General features: G+C 45.8%; 1 protein-coding gene across 5 annotated transcripts in view; it reads left to right on the top strand.

Moving 5' to 3' along the window:
• The first annotated feature begins 2,575 nt into the window (after nucleotides 1-2,575).
• FAT3 (FAT atypical cadherin 3) overlaps nucleotides 2,576-19,116 on the top strand; it is a 418,888-nt gene continuing 402,347 nt past the window's right edge. For 4 of the 5 annotated variants that reach the window (XM_032196191.1, XM_032196182.1, XM_032196148.1 and 1 more), the window contains exon 1: nucleotides 2,576-2,628. The gene's annotated coding sequence lies outside the window, so the exon portion shown is untranslated. Of the gene's footprint in view, nucleotides 2,629-4,234; nucleotides 4,275-19,116 lie in introns of those variants that run through there. The other variant, XM_032196165.1, reaches the window with a different exon arrangement.

Here is a 19,116-nt window from a genome sequence, read left to right as displayed (position 1 = left end):
TCCCTGACTTGTTATCTGATTTGGGGCATCTTGACCATCCTGCTCCCCAGCCTTCTGCACAGCTGTGTAACTCTACTGAACCTGACAGATACGCGACTGCAAAGCTGTGGCATGGGAGACGACACAATTCCTTCTGCCCCAGTTATTCCTTAAGCATAAGTTGGGAACTGCTCACCTCCTTGAGGAAAAAAAAAATACGGTAATAGGATTGTTACGGATGAACAAAATGTTATACACATGCAAAATGGTCTTGCTAATCAACAAGAGCTCACTCCCTGCTGGAGGAAGCTCAAGAAGAACAACAGAAATCATTACCATGCTGGTAGGATTGATTAATAAGGAAAACTGCATTAACCACTTCTACTAATACTCATTAGCATTTATACGTTTTAACAGTCACTAAACTTATGTGTAAATAGCGTTCCTAAGTGACAAGTAAGGGTGCCTGAAGGGTGACACACGATGTTGGTGTTGTTTTCTGCTTGTGTGAGTTTTGCATTGCAAGAAAAAAAAAATCAGTATTGGGTAAGAAAACCAGTAAGAGGCAGTCGGGACAGGAGGAGGACCCCAGGAAGGCACCTTGTGTAGCCTGAGACAGGTTTTCCTTTAGAGCAGATGACAGATGTACTCCAGGGAATATTTTAAAGGGGCTAAGCAGGAGGTGGTGGAACGTGGGTTCAAATACAGGTTCCTGCTGCCAGGCAGAGTGTGGGTACAGACAGCACGGCCCCTTGGAGCCCCAAGAAAACACTTTGATGAGCAAGGTTTGTCCTTCCAAAGCTGGGATACAGATCTGGGCACTCACTCCTTCCCCTAGAAATGGGGCAGTGGAAGCAGAGCAGGCAACCTAGGAAAGCATCTGCATCAGCCATGATGCTATCCACTAGCGCCTGTTGTCCCACAATTGGAATTTGTGCTCTGGGGGCTTCCAAATAATGTGGTTTAAATTTAGGAAGTGACTGTTCAGTTATCAATGCAGTTGAAAATTATAATGAAATAGTGCCTGGCACCTCCAAAATACTGGTCCAAAGATGATTATCTGTGTAATCTGTGTTTTCTGGAGCCCATGTGCAATTACCAAACACTATTTTTAGACTGGTTTTCAGGAGAGTTGTGTTTAGATCTTGGCTCTGCCACAGACTTCCTGCATGACCTTGGGCAAATCGGTTTCTTTCTCAGCACCATCTGCAGTATAATACATTTTCCTCCCACTCTAAATTTGTCTCGCCAATGCAGATTATGAGCTTTTCGGAGTAGGACATCCCCTCACCGTGTTTATTTAGCGACTGACACGACAAGGCTCTGAGCTTTTCTGGTGACTTCTAGATAGTTTTTAAATGTAATTGGTAAGAACCTGCTAGAAAAAGGTGACTTGCACAGGATCACCTTCCACAATCAATGCAACCATGTGGAGGGTATAAAATTATTAACTCCATTGTACGTGTTAGACAAGACCAGTATTTGTCATACACTTCCGTTGCGGAACATTGGGGCTTTTAATTCCAGCTACCAAAATGTACAAATGTGTTTTGCATTTATTTATTTTTTCCCCTTCTCATTTTTCACAGTGCAGACCGTGCCTTCCTCCTCTGAGATTATTAACCCGCTCCCTGTGATTAGCGTGGAGGGGCTGGTTGGTTTGGTTTGCTCGTTTGTTTTTTTCACCTTCACACGGAATTACAGCCCAGGTTGACCGGGGCATGCGAGTGTGCTCAGGGATCAGCGAAGGGCTCTGCAGTGCTGGTCCTCACGGAGAACTTCGTACCTGGACACCGGTTTCGCGGTTGTGACCTGCAGCCAAGTGGGAGGCATGGACAAAGCGAAGGAGCAGCAGACCAGAAAACAAACACAATTAGCAGCACTTCAAAGCTCTCGCAGAGGAGGGGAGAGCTGAAGCTGGCCGGCGTTTAAAAAGAAAAAGGATGTAAAAGTGGTATCTGCCTTTCTCTTTTGGATGAGGTCCCTGGTGGAGCAGGGGCCTGGGCTCCTCTGCTAGGAGAGGAAATAGCCTGGTGATGGAACAGGCTCCTTAGCACAACGTCCTGCGAAAAGAGGCAAAACTGGAACTTGGACATCAATTCAGGGGCACAGGCAGCACTCGCTTGATTCCCTGGCCACTGAACCCGAAGCGAGAGGCTCTGGGGGCAGGTGTACCTCCAGCAGGATCGTGCCCCAGCCTGGTGTCGGGCGAGGAGCCCCCAGGCAAGTTGTGGCCGTGCCCATAGCTCGGGCATTGCTCCCCGGGACCCCCTTAGCCTAGCCGGGGGGGGGGGGGGACCACCATAGAGCCCTCTCTCGGTGCGGGGACACAGGAGCGATGCCCCCCGCAGGACAGGCAGGGGGCGACCCCAACCCCTGGGGGGGGGACACGACACACACACTTTTGGGGTGCAGCCCCTCCGGGAGGGGGGGGAGCACGGCTTTGGGGGTTTGTAGGGTGGGAGGGCGGGGGTGGGCGCGGTCCCTCCCCGCGGGCCGGGAGGCGGGTGCGGGCTGGGCTCCCGGCAGGCTGCGCTGTGCTCCGCTCCGCTCCGCTCCGCTCCCTGCTCGCCCCGGCTCCGCCGCCGCTGCCCGCATGGATACCAGCCGGGGGGGACGGCGGGGCAGCCCCCGGAGCTGAGCCGCCCGGTGCGTACCCGGTGGGGATGTGCCAGAGGGGAAGGGTGGGTGCAAAGCTGGGAAGGGGGGGGGGTCCGCGGTGAAACTTTCCACCTTACGGGCTCGGCAGGGCACGGGGGCTGCCGCTCGGGGAAAACTTCGCTCCCCTTGCAGCCCCGGCCCTATCGCTGTCCCCATGCGGCTGCGGCTCCTGGGGGGTTCCCCCCAGCCGCAGCCCGTTCTTTTGGGGCGCTCGCCCGCTTTGCCCTGCAAGGTGCAGCGGCCGCTCCCCGGCTCGCTCCTTGCTTTGCACCGGGTTTTAGCTCCCGTGCAGGCAAGACCAGAGCATATTCCTATAGAATTTTTAATAGCATTAATCCTTCCGCATTGCTTTTTTTGAATTTTCCCCCTCTTTTTTTCTGTTTATGCTCAGGGTGAGGGTAACGGGGTGTGTGTGTGTGTGTGCCTGTCGCTGCTCTTCAGCTGCAGTTGCTCTTGGCCGAGCCTGGGGACCGGCTGCAGCTGCTTGGGCCGGGGAGAGAGGGAGGGATGTTAGCAGGGGACCTGCTGGTCGCATTTTGCTCCCTCTCTGCCTAGTTCTTCCCCACATGCGTCCAAAAGGGAGGGCTCGTCTTGTCCTTCCCGTTTGCAGGCACTTGGAGGACCCCTGCTCCGGCCGGGGATGGGTTAAACGTGGCTCTCCCAGCTCCAACTTGTGCTATTAAAGGAAATAATCCAGCCTCTCCTTGCCCACTTTTTGAACCCAGCTGGATTATTTGCAGGAGGAAGAGAGAGCCGCGCTGCCCCGAGAAACGCATCAGTGGGTGTCTTTTTCCCTCTTTTTTTTTTTTTTTTTTTTTTTTTTTTTTTTTTTTTTCTTATTGTTCGTGGTGGCTTCGTGCCCTTGCTTTGTTGTTGGGAGGATTAAGGGTTGCCGAGTGTCCTTAGTCCCAGATCCAATTAAAATAAATGCAAGTAAATGGGACATAAAGGGAAGTCAGTGCTGGCATCCCAGCAGAGGCACTAAAGCATCAAGGCTGGTTAAAAGGAAGAGACTCGTGGAAATGAATGCTTTCCTTCTTACTCGTTTGCTTTGCCTTTGCAACGCTGTCAGACAGGCTTAGAGAGGTGCACCATTTGATCGGGGTTTTGTGAATCCTTAACCAATCTCTGTCCAGCAGAAAGAAAAAAAGAAAAAAAAAAAGTCTTCTCCATAGGCATAGGTGTTTTAACTTCTCTCTCATTTAGCAGATGCTTTGCTGTATGAAAGCTGTTTCGAGTTCTCAGCAAAGGAAGCAAGAAAGGGTGAGCTATGAGAAATGTGGAGAAGTGCTGCACTGTTTCCTAGCCACTGCCCGGACTGTCTCTGCTCATTGAGGGCTTGTTCCTGGTCTGGAGCAGTTGTGCAGAGGCTCTAGCTGGGAAAGCAGAACATAGCAAAACAGCCTGGGCAGGTCTCATCTGCCTTTTTTAATTCCTGCTGACATATGGAGTGCTTATCCTGCACTTGAACAAAAAGTTACTTTTGTTGCTTGGAAAGGACTTGGTGGCAGAAGCAAGGAGAAAAGGAAAGATCCCTACGGAGCCAGCCTGCCTTTGGAGAGTGCTGCTGAGAAAGAGCTTACAGCCGTGATTTTTGCACCCAAAAAGCACTGGAGTCTTGTTGAGAGAGCCAGGTAGGAGCAAGCATACTGCAGGACTGGAAACTGGGGATATCCCTCTGCCTGATCCTTTGGTGGTGCTAGAGTTGTAGAAAATCAGCAGGTTGGCTGTACTTGCCTTGATGCAGCAAATCATAGTGTCTTTTTCTTTACTTCTTCAGTTTTGCTCTTTTTTTTTTTTTAATTATTATTTTTTTTTCTTTTTAAGCTTGATTCTTAACAAGATGTAGCATCCGGTGGCTTCTTAATGACCATGCCCTGTACCTGTGTGTTGGTGGTACATGGGATGCTTCCTTAAATGTATGTTACGTTTCTGTGTGGTTATCGTCTTTGCAGAGATAAGGTCTGACTACCCCATTTCCCTGCGTGCTGTTTTGCTCTGTTTCTGACATAAGGACATCAGGTTATGTGGTCACCCACCATGAAGTTGTGCTGCTGTGACCTGATGTACTGTGGTTGATGGTTTCTGTCAAATACAATGAAGGGAGCAATTATGAGGGAGTTAAGGTGCTCAGCCATTGCTTGTTAGGAGTTCGTAGCTGCTGTTCCACTACAGATGTATTTCTGTGCCGAATTCTCAAATGTCTTCTGACACATGCCAGCTGCACTCATATCGCTTGTATTTACAGTCAGGTTTTTCTGAAGGACAGAAAGTTGGTTAGGGGAAGGTTTGTTTTAGCATGGTGTGCCAATGTGAAACATCCTACTTCTGGATGCAGGTTGGAATCCCGCATGGTTTGGGAATGCCTAAAAGTTCTCCCAGCCTGATGAGCCTTTGATTGCTTATGTGAAGGGTTTCACGACTTCTGCCTGCAGCCCACAACACAAAAGCTGCTGGCACAGATACCACCCTTACTGTGCTGGCTGGAAGTCCCAGGGCAGAACGGGCAGGGAGACAAGATCGCTGCAGGAGAGGTGAAATCCTGGCTACGTTGACTTTATTGGGAATTTTGCCATAGATGACAATGGGCCAAAGCTTCCATCCAGAAGTAGTCCTCCCTTATTGTTAATCCTGGAGTGGGCTCTAGGGGAGCTTTTGCTTTTCTGCTGCCTTCCAGACTGTCTGTCAGTGCAGGGAGGGTGCAAGTTGCTTAGGATGTCATGCTGTGCCTTTCACAAGCAAGGCATTCTTGGGAAGAAATCAGGGCAAATAAGAATGGAAGTAAACATGGGCAGGTGCTGGCTGTGTCATTGCTCATGTCCTGAGCCTGTCCCTGAGCATTGAAGGATCAGGCACTCAGCACCTGCACGCTTTCTGGGACTGCACTGGAGAGAGCAGTGGCTGCAGCTAAGGCATCTCGGCTTCTGCATTTGCAAATTATCAGTTTAGTGATAGACTATATTATCCGCAGCAATGGTACATTCTTTAATTCATTTCCACTTAGCCAATGCACATTGAGTGAGTTTTTTTCTGTGCGTGTGATCTGGAGAGCTATTCTCAGAGACACTTCATATATCCAGCATCCTGATAAATGTTTTATATTAAATGACAGAGACAAATGGGAAGTGTTTGATACTATTTTTTTTTTCTGTGTGGAAGGTGTGTGGTGCAGCATATCAGAATTTGCATTTAATCAGTGCTGGCTGAAAGTTGTTCCAGGTCGTGGCCATGCAATAAAACTATTCTTCTCAACAGGAATGTGTTTCAAGTGTCATACGAGAGGATTTGTTAGTATGCAACAAAAATATTGACAGGGACTAGGGTATTTGGATCTGTCTGTTATTTATTTTGAAAAAAATAGTTTATGGTGGGAATATTTTGGTATCTGTAATTCCAGGGCAGGCAGTTTTGGGGGGCTAAGCATTTTTTTTTTACCGTGCACTCACCCAAGACTTTTAGACATTTTCTTCATGTATGATGACAAAAGACAATATAAACAGATGTGACAGTGAGTAGTTTGTCTCCCATGTGCAACTTTGTCCTGAGTGTAAGAGATGTGCATAACGAGGATATCTTAAACAGTTATAAATTATAGCTTGTTAGTGTCTCTTAGCTTGTTTTCGATGAGAATTTATGCATCCACACTAAACCAATCCCAATTCTCACTTCATTTAGATAATAAGCATATAGGCCTCATTTTGTGCAGGTATAGGTAATAATAGATACTGTACCAGGCATCAAATCAGACCCTAAAATCATACCAGTGGTGCTACATCTGGGTGAGTGTGTTGGTGGCAGCTGGGTTTGGGCACTGCTGGGACTGTCAGGATGCAGAAGATGGCAGCGCTGTGAACAGGCTGCAGAACAGCCCTGCTGGGCCGCTGCCCACACCCCAGCTCCTGGGTCTGCGTGGACTTCCATCTTTTGCCATTTTTATAAGCATGGTTCAAGTTGTTCAAAGAGTTGATCATAACCATTAATGTTCTTTGCTCTGTGTGTTGTCTAAACCCTAGGGACAGTGTTCATTGTAGTGTTTGGAGTGGAGGGCTGACCTGGGAGCTGGAGGCAGGTCTTGCTGCATGCTGGGCCAGAGTATGTATCACGTGGTGGTTTAAGAGACAGTGTTCTTAGCTTGTTTTCTGATTAATTTCATACAAAACCAAGCAAATGAATAGTCATTTTGGGTGAAATGGTGTTCTGTGGGATTCGTAGCAATGCTAAGACTGATCTCAAAAACTCCTGATTTCACTCTCTTCTCTTGCACCAAGAGCAGACCTTGGTGTGGAGTGTAGTAGCATTTTGTGTTGGAAAATTCACTGTTGTTTTATTGAGCTGTTGTTGATTTTTCTGCCCTTCTTGGTGTATGAGCTTGGATACTATAATAATTCTACCTAAACGTGTCTGTGCCTGTACTGCCAGTCATCCCCAGTTAATCAAAGTACAGACCCTGCAGGCACTTACAGCAAGTTAACACAAACAGAAAACACCAGTGGCTTTGCCTGGGAGAACACAATATTTTATTTCTTTCTCCTGGATGACGTTTCTACTAATTGTATATCTTTCAGTCCATGAGTGTAACTTCCTTTGACATCAGAGAACGTTGCCTTGGTCATTATGTGCTTGTGCAGAGACCATAGTATTGTTCCTTTTTTGGTGAGCTGCTTGGAGAGAGGTGACAGCATGTGGGGTGGCTTCTCTGGGCTGAAGTCCTTCTCCCCTCCTGGATGACTAAGTGGATTTCTCTCTTAAAAATGCATCTGTGTTTTTCTTGTTATTATTACTGTTTTAATTTACTTTTAAATAGGTTTAGCATCCCACTGAAGTCTTGGGCTTTCCAGGTGGGTGGCTTTCAGAAGTCAGAATCACAGAACCACAGAATGGTTTAGGTTGGAAGGGACCTTAAAGCCCACCCAGCTCCAACCCCCAGACCAGGTTGCCCAAAGCCCCATCCAGCCTGGCCTTGAACACCTCCAGGGATGGGGCATCCACAGCTTCTCTGGGCAGCCTGTGCCAGGGCCTCACCACCCTCTGAGTGAAGAATTCCTTCCTCATATCTAATCTAAACCTACTCTCTTTTAGTTTAAAGCCATTACCCCTTGTTCTATCACTGCACACCCTGACAAAGAGTCCCACCCCAGCTTTCCTGTAGGCCCCTAGATACTGGCAGGTCTCCCCAGAGCCTTCTCTTCTTCAGGCTGAACAACTCCAACTCCCTCAAACTGTCTTCACAGGAGAGGTGCTCCAGCCCCTTGATCTCCTTTGTTGCCCTCCTCTGGACTCACTCTAAGAGGTCCATGTCCTTCTTGTGCTGGGGGCCTCGGAGCTGAACACAGGGCTCCAGGTGGGGTCCCACCAGAGCAGAGCAGAGGGGAACAATGCCCTCTCTCACTCTGCTGGCCGCACTGCTTTTGATGCAGCCGGGGATATGGTTGGCTTTCTGGGCTGCGGTTGCACATTGTTGGCTCATGTTGAGCCTCTCATCCCCCAGGTCCTTCTCCTTGGGGCTGCTCTCAATCCATGCTCCACCTAACCTGTATTTGTGCTTGGGATTTGTGCTTGAAAGCCTGAATTTATGCTTGTGAGTTGGGCCACGTCCGTCTCCAGTGGAGCGAGTGGTGGGGTTTAATGCTGACTGTAATGAGATCTGTTTTCGGGTTATTCTGGGCACTTCTTTAAATCCAGCCTTGCAGCATTTCCAGCTTCTTAGCCTGTAGAGCATCTGGGGAGGGGAAAATAGTTTCGGTGACTTCCTGTAGAGCTGCTGAGAAATGGTCTGTCACCAGCCCTGGAAACGCACAACACAACTTGTTTCTGCTTGTATTGTGCAAACCAGCTGTAAATAACATTTCTCCCGTGTCTTTGCAGACTTCAAAGCTTATTCCAGCTGTTGGAGGAAGCCTAGTGAGAGAAGGTAGCTGCAAGTTTAATTGTGGCTTCAGGACTTGAACTAAATCAAACTCCAAACAATCTGATAAAAATTGCAGCCACTTGAGTGTTGTTAAAGGCTAAAAGTGAGCCCTCTTCAGAACAACTATTAATGTTTCACATTTTAAAATAAAGGAGCTTATTAATATTCCTAAATAATATTGAACATACATTACACTTTTGCCTTCAAGCCATCTGAGCACTTCACATGATAATGCAGATTAAATGTAGTGACAAGTGCATATAATGACAGTATAAATGTCAGTTTTGCTATCAGACATGTTACGTTGGTATCTTTTTAATATTAAACGTGATTATGTCCCATATTGCTTAAACAAATCACGGCATCCAGGAGTCTTAAGAGGATGTCTCTCTGTTCTGCCACAGGCTGAAATTGTTTGTTGACTCTTCATATTTAAATAATTAGTTAATAATTTTGACATTTACATGTCTGGGGTGTTATTTTTTTTTTTTTTAAATGTGGTGTTTGAAATTCTTTCATTTGAATCCTCTAAGTGTTGATTAAGTAACAGCAGCTCATGCTGCGGTCAGGTGAGTTAAGTGACGGCTTGCATGGCTGCATCTTTGTGGTGTGATCACATGCAAGGTGGAGTTGCCAGCTGGTGTTTCATTGGGATGACCTATCTTTATGGATTTTCACTGCAGTGCGATGCATATGATGGATACACAGGCAGTCAATAAATCCAGAGCTGAGGTTTTACATGGACTCTTTTTTTTTTTTTTTTTTCCAAAGGCATGCTGTGATTTTTTTTTTAGACAAAATTCAAGCACTGCTATTCACAGTTAGGATCTTCAACAGACCCTAATTGCTGGTTTCTTTTGGAAAAGCCCAGCCTTTTCCTTTGCTCCTGCACTTTGGAAAGAATACCATTTTCTGTTCTTGCTTTGCCCTTGGTGGTGGGTGTCTGTATTATTGTAGTGGTCCGGGGCTAGAAAAAAACTGTATGCCACCCAGAAGGAAATGTTCCTCTGGCAAAGAAGCTAGAGGATTGGGCGGAGCAACAATAATAATTATTATTACTGTTATTATCTTAAGCTGGAGGTTTTCATTCATGGCCAGGATACAAACAGAGTGAAAAAGCAGCTGCTACTTCTCGGTAGCCAAAAGACTTCGATGTGATCAGACACTGAGCAGCGGGAGGGACGGTGCGGAGGCGAGGGGCAGCGTGCTGGGCAGCATGCAGGAGCCCTGAGGTTGGGCAGCACGGGGGATTTCGGCAAGGTTTAGCTGTTCTTCTGAATGCAGAGAGAGGGCTTTCCTCTTTTTTGTTTGCATCTGACAGGCAGATTTGGTAGTGCTTCTAGCATTTCAGTTTCTCCTCTCATCTGCAGCCAGTACAGAACTGTCCTTTTCTGAGGGACCTTGATTTTTTTTTGTGTGTGTGTGTGTTATTGAACACTAGCATCATTCTTGTGAGTTTTCATGAAGCAGTCCAGTTTTAAAATCCTGCTTTTGACCTGCTGCACGTGGATGCAGCTCTCACCAAATGATCTGTGAGCTTTGGATCACCTCTGGGGCATTGGATGGTGCTCTGCCTGCTCACCGTGCAGTGGGCTGCTGGCCTGCTTCCCTCTGTCTTGTGCAGCAAGTGTCTGCCTGGGAGGCTCTTTGCCCAGCGTGGTTTGTGCAGGGAATATTTAAAGATGCCCACAAGGCTCTTTTGGTGTGGTTTATTGCATTACTAAAGAGCATTGTGATACAGATAGGAGCATAAGCAAATATTCTGCATTTGCAGCCGTACCGTGAGGTCTGGAATAAATGGTGAGGAGTGTATCCTGCTGACATGGCTTAGCAAGTTGGCTCCCTCCAACAAGTGGTGGGTCTTTTTGCAGTGGCTTTGCTTTGGGTGAATTTACACTGTTGGGTTTAGCTGGATTTACACTGTGGCCCCAGTCCTGGTCCTCTGAGCTTCCTGTGGGCATGCCTTGGCAAGCTCTTTTCCTTTTCTCTCTTACTCCTTAGCTGTTCCCAGAATCTGCATCCTGGGACATCCTTCCCAGAGCTGTTTTCCACTGTTCGGAGCTTTTTGGTGACAGCTAAAATGATTCTGAAACATCAACAAGTATCAGTTGTCCCCACTACCGATATTTTCACGTGTAGGGTGTACGTATGGGGAGACTAGGGAGAAAGTGGAAGGGACGAGAGAGGATCTCAAGATGAATAAGGAATGGATAGAGGGCACTACGCTGGGCATGGATTAACAAACTTTGAGGAGCAAAGGATGTGCAAAGAAATGGTGGGAGGGTGCTGGTTTCTGATGGTGGTTACTGAGGAAAGGAATGTGGAAGTTTTGGGATCCTGGGCTATGCTACGTACCTGTTTGGGGAATAGGGAGGGGGAGAAAGATGAAGGAGTTTTAGCCTTGTTTGTAGCCAACTTTAAATGTTTAATTTTTTTAAGCTCTCATAACTACTTGAAATTTTCAGCATAGCTAAAATGTCATAGTTAATGTTTTTGTTTGGTGTTCTTAGACGGGCAAGCCTAGAGTGTGCTTTCGTATTTAGTTTTTCATCAGCTAACTGTATGTGCAAGCAGGAAGTGTGTCTGCACACAGATGTGGGGAGACAACAATGTAAAATGACCTTGCTGACAGCAAACAAGATTTGAATTTCTGACTCTTATAAAAGTGTTGGTAACTTTCTGCATGTCTTTCTCCTTATATTACTGGTTTGTTGTTTCACCTGCAGAAATGAAGAGGATAATAATAATAATAATAATAATAATAATGGGAATTTTAATATCTACTCCCAGAAGCTTTGAATAAGTAGTCATTGTGATAGGCAGACAAAGGCTAAAGGAGCATGTTTATTGCAGAAAATCACGTCACTTCTTGCAGTAACTCTTTTGAGGTATTTTCTGTTGGCTTCATAATTTCTGTTGTGTATTTTTTAGCCAGAGCATTCATAAAACGAATTTAGCATGCCATCACCCCTGCAGACATAACGGATCCATCTCACAGTCAGCTTTCAGTGTACACTCAAGGTGTTAGGCTGCCCTACTGGCATGGATCACATCTGCATCAAGAGGGTCATTTGCAAGACGGGAGAATGATCACCTCTTGTGCATATAATTTAGCGGTTTCACTTCTGTTGCTTTTGAGCTACCATATGCTCTTCTCCCATGGTGAGACATTCTCAGTCCATTTACCAGTGTCAAAGAGCTTTTTACGTCAGAAGTCATTTGTTGCCTGATTTCTGTGTTGCTAGAGTTTTAGGAGCATTGCTACTCTTTTAGGTAGCCCCGTTGGGTACGTCAGCCCCATATCATGAGAGTTGCTCAGATATTGCTGTCAGGACCAACATTGCCCTCCTGTAGCCAGAGGTCAGCCCTGTACTGAGTCAGGAGCTTGTGAACCCAAGTAGATCTGGTTGGTGCTGTTGTTCCTGGGCAGCTGGGGGCTCTAACAGCAGCTGTGTGCAGAAAGGCTGGGCATGGAGCTTGTCGTGGCCACAGAGCATGCTGTGCTCACGGCCATTCTTACAGATGCCCTTCAGGGACTGTACAGAGACACACACTGACTTTAATAGGAATCATTAAGCAGAAATTATGTAGATCATTATCCTGTGTGGAGTGGGAGTTTTTTGCAGCGCGTGTGTGCATTGAAGATTTTGTCTGTTACTATGGTGTATCCTTAAAGAGTTCAAATAATGCTGCTCTTACGTGATTGTAAAGTTATCCATAATAGGACTGGCCACCTTCAGGGTTCATTTTATGCGTGGGCTCTCTTTATTGTACTGACTGCATAACTGTATTTGTTGCTGGAGGTCAGCAGAAGTCCCGGTTTGTACTGTCCTTTCAGCTAAGTAGTTCTTGGCATTCGTGGAGTTGCTTTCAATCCACCATAGTGAAGCTGAGATTAAGAATTCTTTGGATTTTGGACAAAAGGAATAGTAACTTCTTCTTGTGAGTGTTCATTTCTCTGCCAGTAGAGGCTAGATGACTTAATCTCTGCATATATCAACACGTTGATCAAGTTTCACAGCAAAGTATCCAGGGGTAACTATAACAAATATTTAAAAATGTAAGCCTGGGCTGTAATTTAAGGCCTTGCTTGGTTATACAGCTCTGAGTGTAACAGGAATGACAGCTCAGGGCTGGATTTTAGGGTAGCTTTATCTGCAGTAATATTCAGCAGTAGGTCTATCAAAACAGCCTTGTAGAGCCAGAGCTGCCTGCCTGTGGCATGGCATTTGATCAAATATGCCTTAATAAAATCAGTGAAAGGTTTCACATCCAGAGAAAAAAATCAAGTCTTTGAGAGCATCTCTCTTTCTCTGAGAGCCTGTTAGGAAGTCATAGGGCTGAGATCCTGTGAAAATGACGAAGATGGATTCACTTTGGACATGTTTCATGAGGGAGATTTGGCTGGTTGGCTTGCTATTTCCATCCTTCTCTCTGGGTGATGCTGTGAGCATAAGGCTGAGGCTCATCTCTTCGGTTGAGGTGGGAGCAGAGTTCTCTGCAAAGTGATGGCTGAGCTGCTGCACTTTACAGAGCAGCATTTTAAAACCAGCCATCTCAGAGTGTGGCATGCTCTGCCTTGCAAGTATAGGTACTTCAACAGCTTCTTCCAGCAGGTCAGCCTCAGGTGTAGGTGCGAGGAATTTGTTTGTGGAGATCTAGGTTCAGAAATACCATAGACTGTACTCATCTCTTCTTCCTGATTATTAATCGGAGCCTTTCATTTTAATTAACATTATTCTCCCCCTGTACTCGGCTCTGGTGAGGCCACACCTCGAGTACTGTGTTCAGTTTTGGGCCCCTCGCTACAAGAAGGACATCGAGGTGCTTGAGCGGGTGCAGAGAAGGGCGACGAAGCTGGTGAGGGGCCTGGAGAACAAGTCCTACGAGGAGCGGCTGAGGGAGCTGGGCTTGTTCAGCCTGGAGAAAAGGAGGCTCAGGGGTGACCTTATTGCTCTCTACAGATACCTTAAAGGAGGCTGTAGTGAGGTGGGGGTTGGTCTGTTCTCCCCCGTGCCTGGTGACAGGACGAGGGGGAATGGGCTTGAGTTGCGCCAGGGGAGTTTTAGGTTAGATGTTAGGCAGAACTTCTTTACCGAAAGGGTTGTGAGGCATTGGAACAGGCTGCCCAGGGAAGTGGTGGAGTCACCATCCCTGGAAGTCTTTAAAAGACGTTTAGATGTAGAGCTTAGGGATATGGTTTAGTGGGGACTGTTAGCGTTAGGTCAGAGGTTGGACTCGATGATCTTGAGGTCTCTTCCAACCTAGAAATTCTGTGATTCTGTGATTCTGTGATTTTATCATAAGCCAAACAAAACCAAAGAATTAGGCTAAAAATGCACTAGCCTATGGGCTTAGTGGACTAGTTAATTTTAAAGAAAAGACTTTTTCTGGCTGGCTTTCCTCTACTGATTCTAAGGCTCAGCATCTTTTTCATGGCCATTCATGGATTGACTTTGACATTGGTCTCTGTGCAGACAAAAGGAATAAAAGTGAGGGTTTTGCTACCATTTCCAGAAGCAGCAACTCTTTCTGCATTCAGCTTGGACCTTGAATGGAGCTGACTTCATTGCTGTCTGTATTGTTAACATTATAAAGATTAGACTATTTCTCTAATACACAGACTCTCAAATCCAGCCAGAGATATCCATGTAGTAGTTAAGGAATGAAGAAATAAGTCTGCAGACCAAGAGTTCCCCCAAGGAAATCATTTCACCATCCTTGTCTGCGTGCCAGGCATTCTTCCCGGTGTGGACCACTGAAACAAGAAACTAAAGGGAGAAGTGGAAACCCTGAAACCCTTACAGGTTTTGGAAGATTTCCCAAATTCACGTGTAGAGAGATGTTACCGCCTGTCACCCTCGGGTCTTGGCATGTGCAACTTTGCGAATGCTTTTAGGGACAAGTTTTCAATGCAGGTGCTGGTCTGGTGGGCTTGTCTTACCCTCAGCAGTAATTCCCAAAGCTGTGTCTTTTAGGCGGAGATAAGAAACAAACCAGCATGCTTTTCTTAAATGGACAGACTTGCATTAGACCTCAAGAGGTACTGTAAACACATGAGATTCTGATTTCTTCCAGTGATAACTTTCTCTAATGAGTTCTCCAAAACATTTCATGTATCTTGGTATTCAACATGTGTGTGTTTAGGAAGATGCCTTCTTTAGAAGGAGGGGTTTTATGGAGCAGTCTGATAGGAATGACTGATAATGAGATAAAATGCTGCTAAACTGCCCTGAACTGCTGCTGTCTGGTATTGGCTTGCAGGGCTTCACAGCCAGCCCCTTCAGGAGGCTCAGTTGCACGTAGTTACTGGGAATACAGCTTCAGCCCACAAACATGTAATTTATTTCACTGGTAAATCTCAAAAAGCTTCATGAGGAAAGACAGAATCCTTATTCACTCTCATTTTAGAAGTAAAGGAGTCAAGGCAGAGGCAGTTTAATTGATTTGCTTCGTGGTCACGCAGGCAATAGTGGTTGAACAAGTTACAGGCCCTGCTGTCTTCAAACTTTTGTTGAGCTACAGGCCATGCTCAGTAGTTCTTCCTGGGGGGAAGAAGGTGCCTCAAGGTAGTTGTGTGGTTGGCTTCTTTTGGGTGGGAGCTTTCTACTTAGTGTGTCAGTACAGAGCTGGTGGGCTTAGGAGGTGACAAACTCTGGGGTGAGCTTGTTGGTACTGCAGCCTGTTACACTTCTTTTGTGTGGAGTATAAACCTCATCAGCCTTTCACAATATGTTGGTTGATATACCGCTTCATTCCATTTAAACCAATAATTAACGTGCTTGCTGGTTTTGCTTAGGGTCAGAAGAGCACAGGTGGGTGTAAGAGATTTTGGCTCCCTGTTCTTTTGCTGTATCGGGTTCACATGTTGTTTAAAACAAAACAAAAAAACGCCAACAAAACAAACAAAAAGCTACAACAAAGAAAACAAACAAACAAAAAACCACAACAGTGCTAGAGCAGCTGGGAGAGAGGGGTGAGAGCTGAGAGAGAAGCAGCCCTGCAGCCCCCAAGGGGAGTGCAGCAGGAGGGCAGGAGGTGCTCCAGGCACAAGGCAGCACAAGTTCCCCTGTGGCTGTGGAGAGGCCCCTGGTGGAGCAGGCTGTCCCCCTGCAGCCCATGGGTCCCACATGGAGCAGATCTCCACGCTGCAGCCCCCCCATGGGTGGAGGAGCCCCCGGTGGAGCAGGTGGATGTGGCCTGGAGGAGTCTGCGGCCCATGGAGATCCCCCGCAGGAGCAGGCCCCAGGCCAGAGCTGCAGCCCGTGGAGAGGAGCCCACACAGAAGCAGGTGGATGTGGCCTGGAGGAGACCCCCTGATGACCACCACATATGCTGCCACCATTTTTTTTCTGCTGATCCAGTTCTTCTGGAATTGAGAATTAGCTGCCGTTTCTCTGAAAACCAAAGCTTTGTGATTTCAACCTTTCCTCTGCTCATTTTTATTTGTTTCGCACTGTTTGGACTTTACATTGTGCAGAGTATGTATGTATGTGTATAGTAAGGAATATACAAGGGAAAAGGAAATAGTTATGGGAAGATAGAAAAGAAGAAATCCCAGTTTATTGCCTTGTAGGTCCTGAGTCACTCCAGCAGGGCATGTCTCATCCATGTCCTCAGCTGTGCTTTGTGTAATCTTGGCCCAGCTCCATCATGGTAGCAAAGTGAAGATCATGCTGGTTAGCATGGTGTGTTTGTTGATTTAACTTGCGAATTCCCTCCTACTCTTCCCTTTCCTGTAAAGATCACTTAACAACAGAATAAAAATTAAAATTAATTGAATGGTAATACTACAGAGAAAGTAGAATCTTGCTCTAGACTTTAAGGTAGTCTGGAGTCACATCTGTGAGCCTCAGGGTTTGTCCATAGAGGACCAAAATCATCTGAAAACAACTCAGTTGATGAACTGAGGACATCAGCAGAGTTTAAGATAACTGAACCCTATCTGCGAAGGGTTGCCTCAGCCTAGCAGTAAAGGCTGCTATCATCTAGGGCTGATGATAAGCACCTTCAAGTGAGATTCCTTCCTTCCCCGGTGTCTGGGAGGGCACCTGCAGTAGGTGATTCAGTCCACTCTTGACTGTAGTGACGGTGGTGTTGACTAACCTACATTGACTATCTAACATTTAGCTGGCTGAAAGTATATGAGACAAATTCCGCACTTTTCATCTTGGGTGTGTTCAGTGTTCTCTGGCAGTGCCTCTATACTGTTGGCTGTTAGAAAAGGATATTGGTTAAAGAATAGTAAAGAAAGGCCTTTGTAGGAAAAAAAGAGAGACTGTCATTAGTAGCTTTCTTTTAAATTGAAGACCCAGGGTGGTTAGCAGCTGCTAATGCGCCTTGCTGAAGATGTCTGCTATTGAGAGCATGTAGGCGTTGCATTTTGTGAAAGTAGGTTTTGGACCAAAGATCTTGACAAAGCTAAGCACACTTAACTTCCAGAGAGACTGTCGTTGGAAAGCAGTAGTTAGAAAGGAAGAATTAGTAGAAATTAAAAGAGAAAGAAAAGTCTATTAATGTCTGTCTTTGTAGTAGTAAGTAGGTCAGTGAGCTGAGAGAGACCTTAGACAGACTTGTAATTCTCACACAGTGAGGCTGGAAGAAAGATGCTGAAGCAGAGGCAGTGATTTAATCAGGAGTTACTCGTGTAAAGCAAAGAATACTGGATACATAGTCAAAACTGCAGAAAGCATCTTATATTCTGATTTTGAAAACAGAGCTAGAGCTAGTGTCAGCCCTGCATTCCCACGCAGAGCAAGCCAAACCCCTTGTCTTTGGGTTTTATGGATGGAGGGGCTAGAGCGGATTAATTGAGGCCATACAATGTTATTCCGGGAAGCACATGTGATTGCTGACCTTGGCGCGAGGTGGTGTCTCTGTGTGTGTCCTGTACATGGCAAGGGTGCTGCTGTGTGTGTGGCGGGGCCCCCCTGTGCAGGGCTGTGGTCACGGGGTTGGAATTGGGGTGCCCTGCTTTGAAGCTTGTAGAAGCCATTTGTGTGCTGGGCGAGTGACAGCACCCATCCCCTTTCTCCTATGAACGCAAGGGTAGGAGCCCAATTATTTTGTACATAATGAGGAGATTGCTGAATGAGGGACTGGAGTTTGGCAGGGCAGAATGGGAGCGTTCTCGTGCTTCCATTTTGCACAGGAAACCTCATTATTTGGTTACGTGGTTATGAGTGAAGTTCTGGCTCTTGGGTTTTTAAAGCGCTTGAAAAGAGTCAGTGGTCATCATGGTATGGCTGAGGATCACGTAGGGTAGTGCAGGAAGAGTTGCTGGGGGAGCTAAGTGTATAGTGAAGCTTTTCTGGAAACATCTTAGGGTAATCAAAAAGGAAGATTATTCACAGTTTAGAATATGGGAATGTCAATATAAAAAATAATCAATACTAACAGTCCTTTTTTTTTTAGGGAGAAAATATTAATAACCTATCTTTATGTAGAAATCTGTTCATTAAGTGAGGGATTAAAATAGTGAAGTTTCAATCCAAAAAACTTGAAACTGTGGGAACTATGATGACAACTGAGCTGCTGTTGGGAGGGGACAGGATGCCACTGGAAGGACAGCACTGGGTGGGACAAGCACTGGTGCTGGTCAGCAGGATGGCTGGGGCTGAGTGCTTGCACGTAGCTGCAGCACCTTGGGAAGTGATGAGAAAACCAGAGTTATGCATTGTTTGGAAAGTGCTTTGGAACCATTCATTTTTAAAATTATTTCTGTTTCATAGAACAACAGAATCATAGAATGTTTGGGGTTGAAAGGGACTATAAAGACCATTGAATTGCAACCCCCAGCCATGGGCAGGGACACCTCCCATCAGACCAGGTAGGCTCCCTTTAGGTACTGGAAGGCAGCTGTAAGGTCATCCTGGAGCCTTCAAAAAAACAAACAAACAAACAAAAAACCTGATTGCACTTCTCCCATTTTCTGACTCTTTCAGTATATATATTTTTTCCATTCTTTAGGGGACAAAATGGAAAAGAAATAACAAAGAAGAGTGGGTTGTCTGCCCAGTCGTTCTGCAGTGTAAAAAACTTTCATAAACTCGAATGGGACACATTAATAAAAAATAAGTATGTGCATGCACTGAATTAACAAGTATCCTCATCTCTTTTTTCTCTCTTTATTTATTTATAAATACACTTAAGGCCTAGAGAGACAGCAAGCTATGTACCTGTTCAATTTTCACATTTATGAAGATCTATGCTGAAAGAAGATGAAGTTATAAAAATGAAGTGCTGCATGGCATTGATTTCTCTAGACACTAACAAGGCAGAATGTGAGTGGAGATGACAACAAAGTAATGTCTCCATGGGCTCAAATGCTAAATTACAAGAAATGTAAATAAATTAACTGAGTCACCTGTTGTTTTCTGGGCTAAGGAAGTTAAGCAAACAATTTCTAGAGTCTTCTAGAATATGTAAAACCAGTAATGCAGTGCTAAAAGGATATGACATAGTAAAATAATTTTTTGGTGCATTACAAGATTGTATTTTGGAGCGGATAATTTCAGAGAAGAAATAATTCTTCATTTAATACAGTTGTGTGGTGGAATCAGTTGCAG

This window comes from Aythya fuligula, chromosome 1 (assembly GCF_009819795.1).
Source record: "Aythya fuligula isolate bAytFul2 chromosome 1, bAytFul2.pri, whole genome shotgun sequence".
Lineage (NCBI taxonomy): Eukaryota > Metazoa > Chordata > Aves > Anseriformes > Anatidae > Aythya > Aythya fuligula.
This window is presented reverse-complemented; position numbering and strand designations above follow the sequence as displayed.